We start from the raw sequence: 12,725 nt of genomic DNA, 5'->3' as shown, positions 1-12,725 counted from the left end.
TGCCCAGGCTAGTGTGCAATGGTGTGATCTTGGCTCACTGCAATCTCTGCCTCCCATGTTCAAGTAATTCCCCTGCATCAGCCTCCTGAGTAGCCAGGATTACAGGCAGCATGCTTGACTAATTCTGTATTTTTAATAGAGACAGGGTTTCACCATGTTGGTCAGGCTGGTCTTGAACTCCTGACCTCAGGTGATCTGCCCACCTCTGCCTCCCAAAGTGCTGGGATCACAGGTGTGAGTCACTGCACCTGGCCAGTTTTTTGTTTTTGTTTTGAAAGGGAGTCTTGTTCTATCACCCAGGCTAGAGTGCAGTGATACAATCCCTGCTCACTGCAACCTCTGCCTCCTGTGTTCACACAATTCTCCTGCCTCGGCCTCCCAAGAAGCAGGGATTACAGGTTCCTGCCACCATGCCTGACCAATTTTTGTATTTTTAGTAGAGATGGGGTTTCACCATGGTGGCCACCTGGTCTTGAACTCCTGACCTCAAATGATCCACCTGCCTCAGCTTCCCAAAGTGCTGGGATTACGTGAGCCACCGCACCCGGCCCTGGTTTTTCATCTGAAGGTGTGCTGGGGTCACTGCGGGGAGTTGGGTGGGGTTGTTGCCCTTTCCTACCTGCTGGCTCCTTACAGCCTCAGCTTTTCTTCCCCCCACCCCAGGTGATGGTGAGCAACCCCCACTCCCTGGGGTTCTAGGCCACCTTCTATGAGAGCGGTTACACATTTGATGGGAACACCAAGTACAATCTGGTGAGCTATGTCCCCACCAACCCTCGATGCATGTCCCCTCAGGGCCCCCTCTTTCTTCTTCCGTGACCAGCATAAAGAGCTGAGGAACTTCCATGGCACACAAGCCCCTAGCCCTGCCCTGTCTGGGGAAGATCATCAGGCAGCCATCACCTACACACCTGACCTCATTAAAGTGTCACATGGGTCAGGTGCAGTGGCTCACACCTATAATCCCAGCACTTTGGGAGGCTGAGGTGGGTGGATCACGAGGTCAAGAGTTTGCGACCCACCTCACCAACATGGAGAAACTGTTTCTACTAAAAATGCAAAAATTAGCTGGGCGTGGTGGCATGTGCCTGTAATCCCAGCTACTCAGGAGGCTGAGGCAGGAAAATCACTTGAACCGGGGAGGCGGAATTTGCAGTGAGCTGAGATCGTGCCACTGTACTCCAGCCTGGCCAATGGAGTGAGATCTCATCTCATCTCAATCAATCAATCAATCAAATAAAGTATCACATGGGAGATTCCCAGATGTCATGACAGGGAGGATCCTAACCCAGCCCGGCAGAGCTGGAGATCTGAGTTAGCTGAGTAAACTAAGGCATGAGGATTCAATGGGGACAGTTTCCACAGGGCAGGGGCCTGACCAGGTACAAGTCAGCAGCAGCAATCTTTGACCAGGCTCATCACATCACATCTAGGTGAGTGAGGAAAACACTCTTCACCGTAGGTCCCCAGAACTCAGGGAGCAAGGGAATGGGAGCCGTCATACTGGGGCCATTGTTTCTGTGAGCTTCCAGAAGCCGTTCACAGGTGGTGGGATTAGAACTGAGCAGGGCTTGGCTGAGTGCGGTGGCTCATGCCTGGAATCCCAGCATTTTGGGAGGCCGAGGCAAGTGGATCACCTAGGGTCAGGAGTTGGAGACCAGCCTGGCCAATGTGGCAAAACCCCAGCTCTACTAAAAATGAACCAGCCAGGTGTGGTAGCACTCATCTGTAATCCCAGCTACTCAGGAGGCTGAGGCAGGAGAATTGCTTGAACCTGGGAGGCAGAGGTTGCAGTAAGCCTAGATCGCATCTCTGCACTCCAGCCTGGGTGACAGAGAGCAAGACTCCAGCTCAAAAAAAAAAAAAAAAAAAAAAAAAAAATGGGAGTGGAGTGGAGTGAGGGACAGATCAGGGCTAATCGACTTCCAGGGTCACTTCCCCTCCAACACCCCATCTTTCCCACTGTCCTTAGCTGGGGGAGGCCCATGGTGTTCCACAGGTGCACTGGGGATTTTCTCTCTTGACCCCACAGGATATTTACCTAAAACAGCAGCAGCACTGGGGCAGGACTGACCCAACTTCACTTCCAGGTATGCTGTCTCCTGGACAGAGGCAAGGACTGGGCTGCCTACGGGGGTTCCCTTAGCAGGAGTGGAGGGAAGCAGGGCTGAGATCAGACCCCCAGCTCCAGAACAGTAAAATAGGATGATTAAAACACTTTACAAGAGGCAGGTGAGGTGGCTCATGCCTGTAATCCCAGCACTCTGGGAGGCTGAGATGGGCAGATCACCTGAGGCCAGGAGCTCGAGACCAGCCTGGCCAACATGGTAAAACCCTGCCTCTACTAAAAGTACAAAAATGAGCCGGGTGTGGTGGCAGGTGCCTGTAATCCCAGCTACTCAGGAGGTCAAGGCACAAGAATGGCTTGAACCTGAGAGGCGGAGGTTGCAGTGAGGCCAGATCATGCCATTGCATTCCAGCCTGGGTGACACAGTGAGACTCCATCTCAACAACAACAAAACAAAAACAAAAACACTTTACAAATGGTGGTCCCCCAAAACACTTAAACACAGAATTACCGTTTGCTCTAACAAACCCACTGCCATCCCATCCCAAGGGAATAGAAAGCAGAAACTCAGGGAGGTATTTGCACAGCTGTGCTCAGTGCAATTCACAACAGCCAAAAGGCAAAAATCAACTGACAGGTCCATCATCAGATGAAAAGATAAAAACAGTGTGATCCATCCCCACAGCAGAATATGACTCAGCCTTAAGAAGGAAGAGAGGTTGGGCACGGTGGCTCATGCCTGTAATCCCAGCATTCTGCGAGGTCAAGGTGGGTGGATCTCCTGAGGTCAGGAGTTCAAGACCAGCCTGGTCAACACGGGAAACCCCATCTCTACTAAAAATACAAAAAAATTAGCTGGGCACAGTGGTGGGAGCCTATAATCCCAGCTACTTGGGAGGCTGAGGCAGGAGGATTGCTTGAACCCAGGAGGCAGAGGTTTCAGTGAGCCGAGATCATGTCATTAAACTCCAGTCTGGACAACAAGAGTGAAACTTTGTCTCAAAAAAACAAAAACAAAAACAAAAACAAAAAACAAAAAAACCACTTCACCAAACTGACTCATGAAGCAGTGAAAACTCGATAGAAGTTTCAGCCTCATTTGGGACCACAGGCTTTCAGTCAGTATTCGGATTTTTTTTGACAGGGTCTTGCTCTGTTGCCCAGGCTGGAGTGTAATGGTTCCATCTCAGCTCACTGCAACCTCCGCCTCCTGGGTTCAAGCAGTTTTCTTGCCTCAGCCTCCTGAGTAGCTGGAACTACAGGCATGTGTCACCACTGGCTAGTTTTTGTACGTAATCCTAGCTACTTGGGAGGGAGATCAGAGAACTGCTTGAACCCTGGGAGACGGAGACTGCAGCAAGCTGAGACTGCACCACTATACTCCAGCCTGGGTGGTAGAGCAAGACTCCATCTCAAAAAAGAAAAAAAATGTATTTTTAGTAGAGACAGTGTTTCATCACATTGGCCTAGCTGGTCTTGAACTCCTGACCTCAGGTGATCTGTCTGCCTCAGCCTCCCAAAGTGCCAGGGATTACAGGCATGAGCCACCTCCCCAGCCAGTATTCAGAAATTAATGGATGGATGGGTGGATGGCTGGGTGAATAGATGGATGGATGGTATATTGGTCTGTTTTCACACTGCTATATAGAACTCCATGAGGCTGGGTGATTTATTTAAAAAAAAAAAAAAAAGGGTTTGATTGACTTTCAGTTCCTCAGGCTTAACAGGAAGCATGACTTGTGGGTCTTAGGAAACTTATAATAATGGAGGTGAAGGAGGAACAAGGCACGTCTCACGGTGGCAGGAGGGGGCGGGAGGAGAGGGGAGGAAAACTGCTGTACTTTTTTTTTTTTTGAGATGGAGTTTCACTCTTGTTGTACAAGCTCAAGTGTAATGGTGCAATCTCAGCTGACTGCACTCTCCCAGGATCAAGCAGTTCTCCTGCCTCAGACTCCTGAGTATTTGGGATTACAGGTGACTGCCACCATGCTTGGCTTTTTTTTTTTTTTTTTTTGGTAGAAATGGGGTTTCACCATGTTGGCCAGGCTGGTCTCAAACTCCTGACCTCAGGTGATCCACCCACCTCGGCCTCCCAAAGTGCTGGGATTACAGGCGTGAGCCACTGTGCCTGGCCTGTCATATATTTTTTTTCTTAAGACACTGTTCCAGTTTGTCGCCCAGTCTGGAGTGGAGTGGTATGATCTCCACTCACTACAACCTCTACTTCCCGAGTTCAATTGATTCTCATGCCTTAGTCTCCCAAGTAGCTGAGATTACAGGCACGTGCCACCATGCCTGGATAATTTTTGTATTATTAGTAGAGACGGGGTTTTGCCATGTTGGCCAGGCTGGTCTCGGACTCCTGACCGCAGGTGATCTGCCCACCTTGACCTCTCAATGTTCTGAGATTACAGGCAGGAGCCACCCAGGCTGGCCCCATACACTTTTAAACTATCAGCTATTGTCAGAATTCACTCACTATCACAAGAACAGTACGGGGGGAAACTGCCCCCATGATCCAATCACCTCCCACCACTTCCCTCCCCTAACATGTGAGGATTACAATTCAAGATGATATTTGGGTGGGGACACAGAATTAAACCATATCAGATGGATAAATGAGTAAATAGATGAGTGGATAGAGGGATTTGGAGATGGAGATGGATGGATGGTTGGGTGGATGGATGGATAGATAAATGGATAGATGGATGAGTGAATGGATGGATGGATGGATGAGTGAATTGATGGATGGATGACTGGATGGAATGAGTGGATGGATAAATCAGTAGATGGATGGGTGGATGAATAGAGATGGATGGGTGGATGGATAAATGAGTGGGTAGAATGAATGGATGGAAGGACGGATGTGATGGATGGATGAACAGATGGATGAGTGAATGGATGGATGGGTGTGTGGGTGTGTGGAATGGATGGATGAACTGGTAGATGGATGAGTGGATGGATAGAGACATGGATGGATGGGTGGATGGATGGATGGATGAGTAGGTGGAATGAATGGAAGGATGGCTGGATGGATGCTTGGATGGACAGATGGAAGTTTAGATGGCCAGTTGGTTGGATGGATGATTGAATGGATGGAAGGATAAATGGAATGCAGCTTTGTTTAAAGGGGTGCCATTCTCTAATAATACAGGTTCCATTGCCTTGAAGTTTAAAGAGAGCCACCATATCTACTTTAACTGTGGGCATAGCAAACACAGAAATCTCATGTGTGGATGTCAAGCCCCTGGTAGGTCCCAAATTTATGCTGCCTCATATTCGGTGTTGTAAGTGTTAAGACTCATAGAAGCTGGCCCTGAGGGACTGGCCAAGCCCTTGTTCAGGATCTGGAGATGGAGGAGATTCTGTCCCCATTGCTGGGGTCACTGTCCCCTCCCCCATGATTATCCCCCAGGGCTGCCTCCTCATACTCAACATCCTGAAAGCATGTGCTTGTTGGGTATCCCCAGAGCTGTATCAGGACAACTCAGGTAATGCACTTCTAGATGCTCTAAGAAAACGGAAGTCCACACATGGTCCACCATTGAGCTTAGGCATGAATGTTCACAGCAGCATATTTCACAATGCCCAAAAAGCACAGACCAGCTGGGCACAGTGGCTCATGCCTGAGGTCAGGAGTTTGAGACCAATCTGGCCCACATGGTGAAGCCCCACCTTTACTAGAAAAAAAAATTTTTTAAAATAGCTGGGTATGATGATATACACCTGTAGTCCCAGCTACTTAGAAGGCTGAGGCAGGAGAATCGCTTGAACTCGGGAGGTGGAGGTTGCAGTGAGCCAAGATTGTGCCACTGCACTCCAGCCTGGGCGACAGAGCGAGCCTCTTTCTCAAATGAATGAATGAATGAATGAATGTTCTGGAATTAGACAGAGGTGATGGTCACATTACTCTGTGAATGTCTAAAAACCACAGACCTTGCCAGATGTGGTAGCTCACACCTGTAATCCTAGCAATTTGGGAGGCAAAGGCGGTCAGATCACCTGAGGTCAGGAGGTCAAGATCAGCCTGGCTAACATGGTGAAACCCTCTCTCTACTAAAACTACAAAAATTAGCTGGACATGGTGTCACACACCTGTAATCCCAGCTACTTGGGAGGCTAAGGTAGGAGAATCACTTGAACCCAGGGGGCAGAGGTTGCAGTGAGCCAAGATTGTGCCATTGCACTCCAACCTGGGCTATAAGCATGAAACTGTGTCTCAGGGGGAAAAAAAAAAAAAAAAAAAGCAGCACAGAGGTTAGAGAAGAGGGGTCTGACCTCATCAGGAGATCAAAAAAGGCCTCCCAGCAGGTGGGGAGTAGGAAGATCAACCCTTCATCAGGAGGCCTTCCTCTTAGGCTCAAGGAAACATGTGGACTCTGGAGACAGGATAGGGCACACCCAACTCTGGCATGCTCAGGGGGACATGAGCCTGGGATGCAGCACTCTGGCAGGACAGCATCAAGAGCTGCCCTCTCGGCCATCCAGGAGCTGTACCCCCGGTCCCCTCCTCCCCTAGGTGACAGCTCAGGTGTCGGAGAATGACATTCACATGAGACGGGACCTGCCCTGGCACAGATGCTTCATGTCCCACAGGAGCCAACAGCTCTTGTGACAACAGTCTAGGAACGTAGCGTCTAGAGTCCCCTGAGGGGACAGGACACAGGACACTGCACAGAGAGAAGTCCAAAGCTATGGCCGCCAACCAGGTATTCAGTCAATGGACACAACTTCCAGCCCAGATGGAATTTGGGGTCATTTTTTTTTTTTTTTTTTTTTTTTGAGATGGGTGTCTCACTCTGTCACCCAGGCTGGAGTACAGTGGCTTGATCTTGGCTCACTGCAACCTCCCCCTCCTGGGTTCAAGCGATTCTCCTGTCTCAGCTTCCTGAGTAGCTGGGATTACAGGCACATGCGGCCATACCCAGCTATTTTTTGTATTTTAGTAGAGACCAGGTTTCACCATGTTGGCCAGGCTGGTCTTGAACTCCTGACCTCAAGTGATCTGCCAGCCTCAGCCTCCCAAAGTCCTGGGATTATAGGCGTGAGCCACTGCACCCAGCCTAGGGGTCATTTTTACCACAAGCAGTATTGTCTGGGAACACAGCTGATGGGCCACCTTATCAGAAGGTTAATCCCCTCAAGGGGGAATGAGTGGAAGTTAAAATTAGGCTCAAACATTAAAATTAGATTAGGAGGAGTGGACAGGGTGTCTAGGCAGTGAAAACGAATGCAAAGACCCCAAGGTGTGTGGGTTCCTGGAGTGTTTGAGGAACAGAAAGGAGGCCTGTGTGGCTAGAGGAGAGTGAGCATGGGAGGAGGTATGTGTGTGAGATGTGATAAGGTCAGAGAGGTCCCAGGAGCAGATCATAGAAGACCTTACAGAAATACCTAAGGAGGTGAGGCAGATCACTTGAGGCCAGGAGTTTGAGACCAGCCTGATGAACACGGCAAAACCTTCTCTCTACTAAAAATACAAAAATTAGCCAGTCATGGTGATATGTGACTGTAGTCCCAGCTACTCAGGAGGCTGAGGCAGGAGAAATCCCTTGAACCTGGGAGGTGGAGGTTGCAGTGAGCCGAGATTGCACCACTGCACTCCAGCCTGGGCAATGGAGCGAGACTCTGTCTTGAAAAAAATAAATACATATAAATAAAAAGAAATAACAAGGGAAGTGAGAATATATCATGAGTGACTCTAATAAATAAGGACTGAACGCATTCTCAGCTTTTGGTAGCATTACTACCAACCAGCTCAGTGATGTTGCCTTTTCCAGCCGGGAAGCCCTGCTCTTGTCCCCTGGGGCTCACCTCTCTGTACACCAGGCCGGTGATGGCCGACTGCAGCCTTATCTGCAGCATCTTGAGCCGGTACATGTTCTGCTGCTCAAACAGAGTTTGCAGGCAGGCCGATAGGAACATCAGCACGGCGAGGAGGTAGCCCTTCCAGGCTGGAGGCTTGGGATCACCAATAAACTCCAGGAAAAGACTTGCAGGTGAAGGAGGGAGAAGGTACAGCTGGTGAGGTGAGGTGCCCGTGTGTGCTGCCTTTGCCCAAACCAAACCAGGTGTGGAGGATCAGTCAGCGTGGTTGACTTTTTTGCAATCATGATCTCAGTTATTTCCTCCACTTCCCATGCTTCTTTTCAATCTGACTGCAGCTCCTCAAGATCAAGAGATGATGTTTTTGTCCCCCAATGTTATGGGGGAACAACAAATTGTGTCCTCACAAAATTTGTATGTCGAAGCCCCAACCCCCAGTGCCTCTGAATGTGACTGTATTTGGAAACAGGGCCTTTAAAGAGGCAATGAAGTTAAAATGAAGTCATTAAACTGGGTCCTCATCCAGTCCGACTGGGGTCCTTATAAGAGGAGAAAATGCAGACACACAGGGAGACACCAGGGTGCACACAGAGGAAAGACAGTATGTTGACACAGGGAGGAGGTGGCCAACTGCACACCAAAGGCAGAGGCCTCAGAGAAAACCAACTTGCAGACACCTGTTCTGGAACTTCCAGCCTCCGCAATCATGGGAAAAATACATTTCTGTTGAAGCTACTCAGTCTCTGATGCTTTGTTATGGCAGCTGAGCAGACACCACTTGAATCTGGGCTAGCCACAAAACCAGCTTTGACCAACAGAGTACAGTGGAGGTAGAGCTCCGCGAGCTCTGAGCCTAGGCCTCGAGAAAATGTGGCTTTTGGCCTATTGCTTAGAACCCTCCCAAGCAGCCACATGAACAAGTCTGCTAGCTTTTTGGAGGATGGGAACCCACTTGGAACAGAGACAGCCATCCCAGCTTCAGATACACAACTGCAGGCACATGAGAAAACCCAGCCAAGAAAAGAAAAACCACCCAGCTCAGCCCAGCCCACATTACTGACTCACATTACCATGAATTAAATAAATAAATGCTTGACATTTTAAGCCACTCACTTTTGGAGCATTTTGTAGCAAAAGCTAATTGATGTCGTCAGGTAACAGCTTGCTTCTTTGCCCTTCTGGGGGGTCAGTTACTTTCTCATTAATCATTTCCCTTCCTCAGTATCTTTCTCATCCACCATCCAGTGTCCTGAGCACCAGATCTATAGGCAGAGGCAGGAGAACTGAAGCCCTCTGACCCTGGAAGGATGCCATTAAGAGACCACCAGCCTCAGCAGAGCACCTGAAGTCTGGACTCACCTCAGCAGCTTGGGGACAGTGAACCTGAAGACATCACTGATGAAGAGGCTGCGGGTCCCCAGGAGGAAGGTAGAATGGAGCAGCTGCCAGATGGCCCTCAGCAGTGGGCCCCATTGGCTCCCTTCTTGTCATAGGAAGGGCTTGGTCTCTGGAGTCTCCACGCCACTGCCTCCTTTCCTTTTAAACACTATTGCACTTAGAGGAAGGGAGAGGTTGGCTCTGGGCCCCATTTTATACTCTCAGGCACCAGCTGTAGGACCAGGCATTAAGGGCTTGTTTTCCTAACAATGCACGTGGGTGCGTGTGGATCCAGCCTGGCTCCCTCACCTGTTCCTCCTTATCACCCTGAGTACCCATTTAAGAGGCAGTCACAGGAGTTGTGGGGGAGGGGCAGGAGGGCAGTCCTGAGGCCTCTTAGACGGCCATGGGTAAGCACACACGTTGAGCACCTACTACGTGCCAGACACTCCCCAGTCATCTTAAGACTCCTGGCAAGCCAAATGTTGTTCCCATTTCACAGATGAGAAAACTGAGGCTCAGAGAAGCGAACTTGTCCAAGGGCACACAGCTGAAAAGTATAAGCTGGGATTCAATTCCACCTCTCTGCCTCCAGAGCCCATGCACTTTTCTTTTCTTTTCTTTTCTTTTTTTTTGAGACAAAGTCTCACTCTGTCACCCAGGCTGCAGTGCAGTGGTGTGATCTCAGCTCACTACCACCTCTGATTGCTGGATTCAAGTAATTCTCCTACCTCAGCCTCCCGAGTAGCTGGGATTACAGGTAAATGCCACCACACCCAGCTAATTTTTGTATGTTTAAGAGATGGGGTTTCACCATGTTGGCCAGGCTGGTTTTGAACTCCTACCTCAAGTGATCCATGAGCCTCAGCCTCCCAAAGTGCTAGGATTACAGGTGTGAGCCACCGTGCCCAGCCTCCCAAGTACTTTCAATCTATCCTGTTTTCAACCTGGAGGAAGAACAGCACCCCCTCTTCCACGCACACAACCAGCCAGCCCTTAGGTGGTTTTGAATCCATGGAGACTCACAGCTGATGTGTGTGGGGCCTGGTGCTCTGGCTCTAGGGGAAAGCACAGGCAGCTCAGGCTGCCTCAAACTCATAAGATCCCCAGCCTTTGGCCATAACCAGGGGTCACAGAGAAGAGCTAAAGTGAGGAAGGGGGAAGAGCTGGTAGAGGGAGGCCCAAGGGCCCCTCCAGGGCAGGTCAGAAGCCAGGGGCTATAATGGAGAGGCTGGGGTGATGCGGCTGCTGACAGCCGGTTGCTGTGTGGTCTTGGGTAGGTAGACTGCTTCCCTCTCTGTGTTTGAGAGGATGGGTTTGGTCCACCCGCTGAGTCCCTTTTGTGCCTGTGACAATCTATAAGGTTATCAGTACTTGCTTGCTTGCTTTTTTGAGGCAGTTTCACTCTTGTTGCCCAGGCTGGAGTGCAGTGGCACGATCTCAGCTCACTGCAGCCTCCATCTCCCGGGTTCCAGCAATTCTCCTGCCTCAGCCTCCCAAGTAGCTGGGATCACAGACTCACACCACCATGCCTAATTTTTATACTTTTAGTAGAGATGGGGTTTCACCACGTTGGCCAGGCTGATCTTAAACTCCTGACTTCAGGTGATCCACCTGCCTTGGCCTCCCAAAGTGCTGGTATTACAGGAGTGAGCCAACATGCCTGGCCACTTATCAGTGATTTCAATCCCCACTACAAATCCGTGAACCAGGGCCACGTGCAGACATCAGCTGTTTACACAAAGGAGCTCACTGACTTCCCTGGCCCCCCTTGCCAGGTGGGTATTATTAGACTCTCCATTTTACAGAAGGGGAAGGAAGTTGAGGCTCTGAGAGGTGGCAATAGCAGCCTGAGGTCACACAGCAAGGGCAGAGCAGGGATTGGAGCCTCGATCTTGACTTACAGTTCCTAGAGTGTTTCTTGTGCACTAAGGACCCCCAACCCCACAATAATAATAATAATAATAATAATAAGCATAACAAAAATCCTCTTGTGAGCTCAGGTGGCAAGACCCTTCCAGGCCAAGGTCTTTGTCGCTCATTCCTGGGCTGATCTGGTGTTTGTTTGGTGTCTATGGAGGGTTGTGGCTCAGCTCTCTTACTGAGGGGGCACAGCTACTCAGAGGCTGAGGCACAACAGTGGCTTAAACCCAGGTGGCGGAGATTGCAAGGAGCTGAGATCACACCACTGCCCTCCAGCCTGGGCAACAGGGTGAGACTGTATCAAAAGAAAAATAAGAGAAAAGAGAACATTACTATGGGCTTTTCTTCTTTTTCTAGGAAAGTAGGCGGTGGTGATGGGTGTGGTGCAGGCCTGCAGCCCCGAGCCATGCCCGCAGGCTGTGAAGATGACAGACCTTTCTGATAATGCCATCCGTGAAAGTATGTAGGAACTGGAAGTGGAAGATTTACACAGGAATATTCCTTAAATGGTGTTGGAACTGTCATTAAGAACAACAAATCCTGAAATGATTTAGAAGCTTATAATGATGTGATTTCACGGACATTTTTCAATGCATATTTTTCAAAAGTTTCTCGGAGATCCTTGCTTTGGTTGACCGAGGAGTCCGGAGGTAGGGATGTTTAAATCCTGGGATACTTCAGTGACAGCCTCTGCCGCCCCTTGCTTTGCCTGTGTTTGCTGATAAAAAGCAGATGCTTTTTTCTTCCTGGTGTGTGTGTGTGTGTGTGTGTGTGTTAATTCTCTCTTTTTCTCTCAGACGCAGAAGTCTCATGTTGTATTTTCCAAATTGTATGCATGATGATACTTTTTCCATTATTGCTTCGTCCCTGTTTTACAATGCAAAATTTATCTCAGTCATTGCCCGTGGTGACTGAAGTGTGGTTATGGGCAGGAAGACAGACTGTGTAAAAAAGGAATGACATCATGGCTCCTTATCTTCTTCATCAGCAACTACCAAAACCAGTTTGCAAGTCAATTTGCATTTCCTAACAGCAGGCATGGCGGCCCCAGCAAGACAACAGCTCCCTTTCTGCTTTGGACACCACTCAATCCATTTCCCTCGGCTAGAGAAGGTGACACCTTCTTCCATCACTCAGAGAGGTTGAGACATTTTCAGAATTTCTTGTTGAAATGGAAAACATCAAGATTAAGAACACCTTTCAGGCCTTAGCTAAACTTACGCTTCATAACTTTGGCCAAGACACTGGTTTTAAGTTATTTTGTCTTTTTGTATGGAATGACTTTGCTGTGATTTGAATGTTGGTTTTCTGCTGTCTGCTTAGTATCCATGCCTGATTTTTTGAGATTACACATATCAAGGGAGTTAGGTTATGTTCTGACATGGTTGTAGACTTTCACCAGGATTATTGATATTCTACCTCTAATAAATTGTTTAATATGCTGTATGAGTTTTTTAAATAGACTTTAAAAAAACAGATCTAGGTTTTCAGAAAAAATGGAGCAGAAATGACAGCTCCCATATACTTCACACTC

At 49.0% G+C, this 12,725-nt stretch overlaps 1 long non-coding RNA gene and 1 pseudogene across 1 annotated transcript in view; both read right to left on the bottom strand.

The window, feature by feature from the left end:
* The window catches only part of LOC120365306 (uncharacterized), an 81,389-nt pseudogene extending 71,782 nt beyond the window's left edge, over nucleotides 1–9,607 (bottom strand).
* Nucleotides 1–12,725, bottom strand: part of LOC141582884 (uncharacterized) — a 154,282-nt gene that overhangs the window by 101,057 nt on the left and 40,500 nt on the right. The window lies entirely within an intron of this gene.

The sequence above is a fragment of the Saimiri boliviensis genome, chromosome 1, assembly GCF_048565385.1.
Source record: "Saimiri boliviensis isolate mSaiBol1 chromosome 1, mSaiBol1.pri, whole genome shotgun sequence".
Lineage (NCBI taxonomy): Eukaryota > Metazoa > Chordata > Mammalia > Primates > Cebidae > Saimiri > Saimiri boliviensis.
The sequence above is the reverse complement of the archived record's forward strand: the minus strand, read 5'-3'. Positions and strand labels throughout refer to the sequence as shown.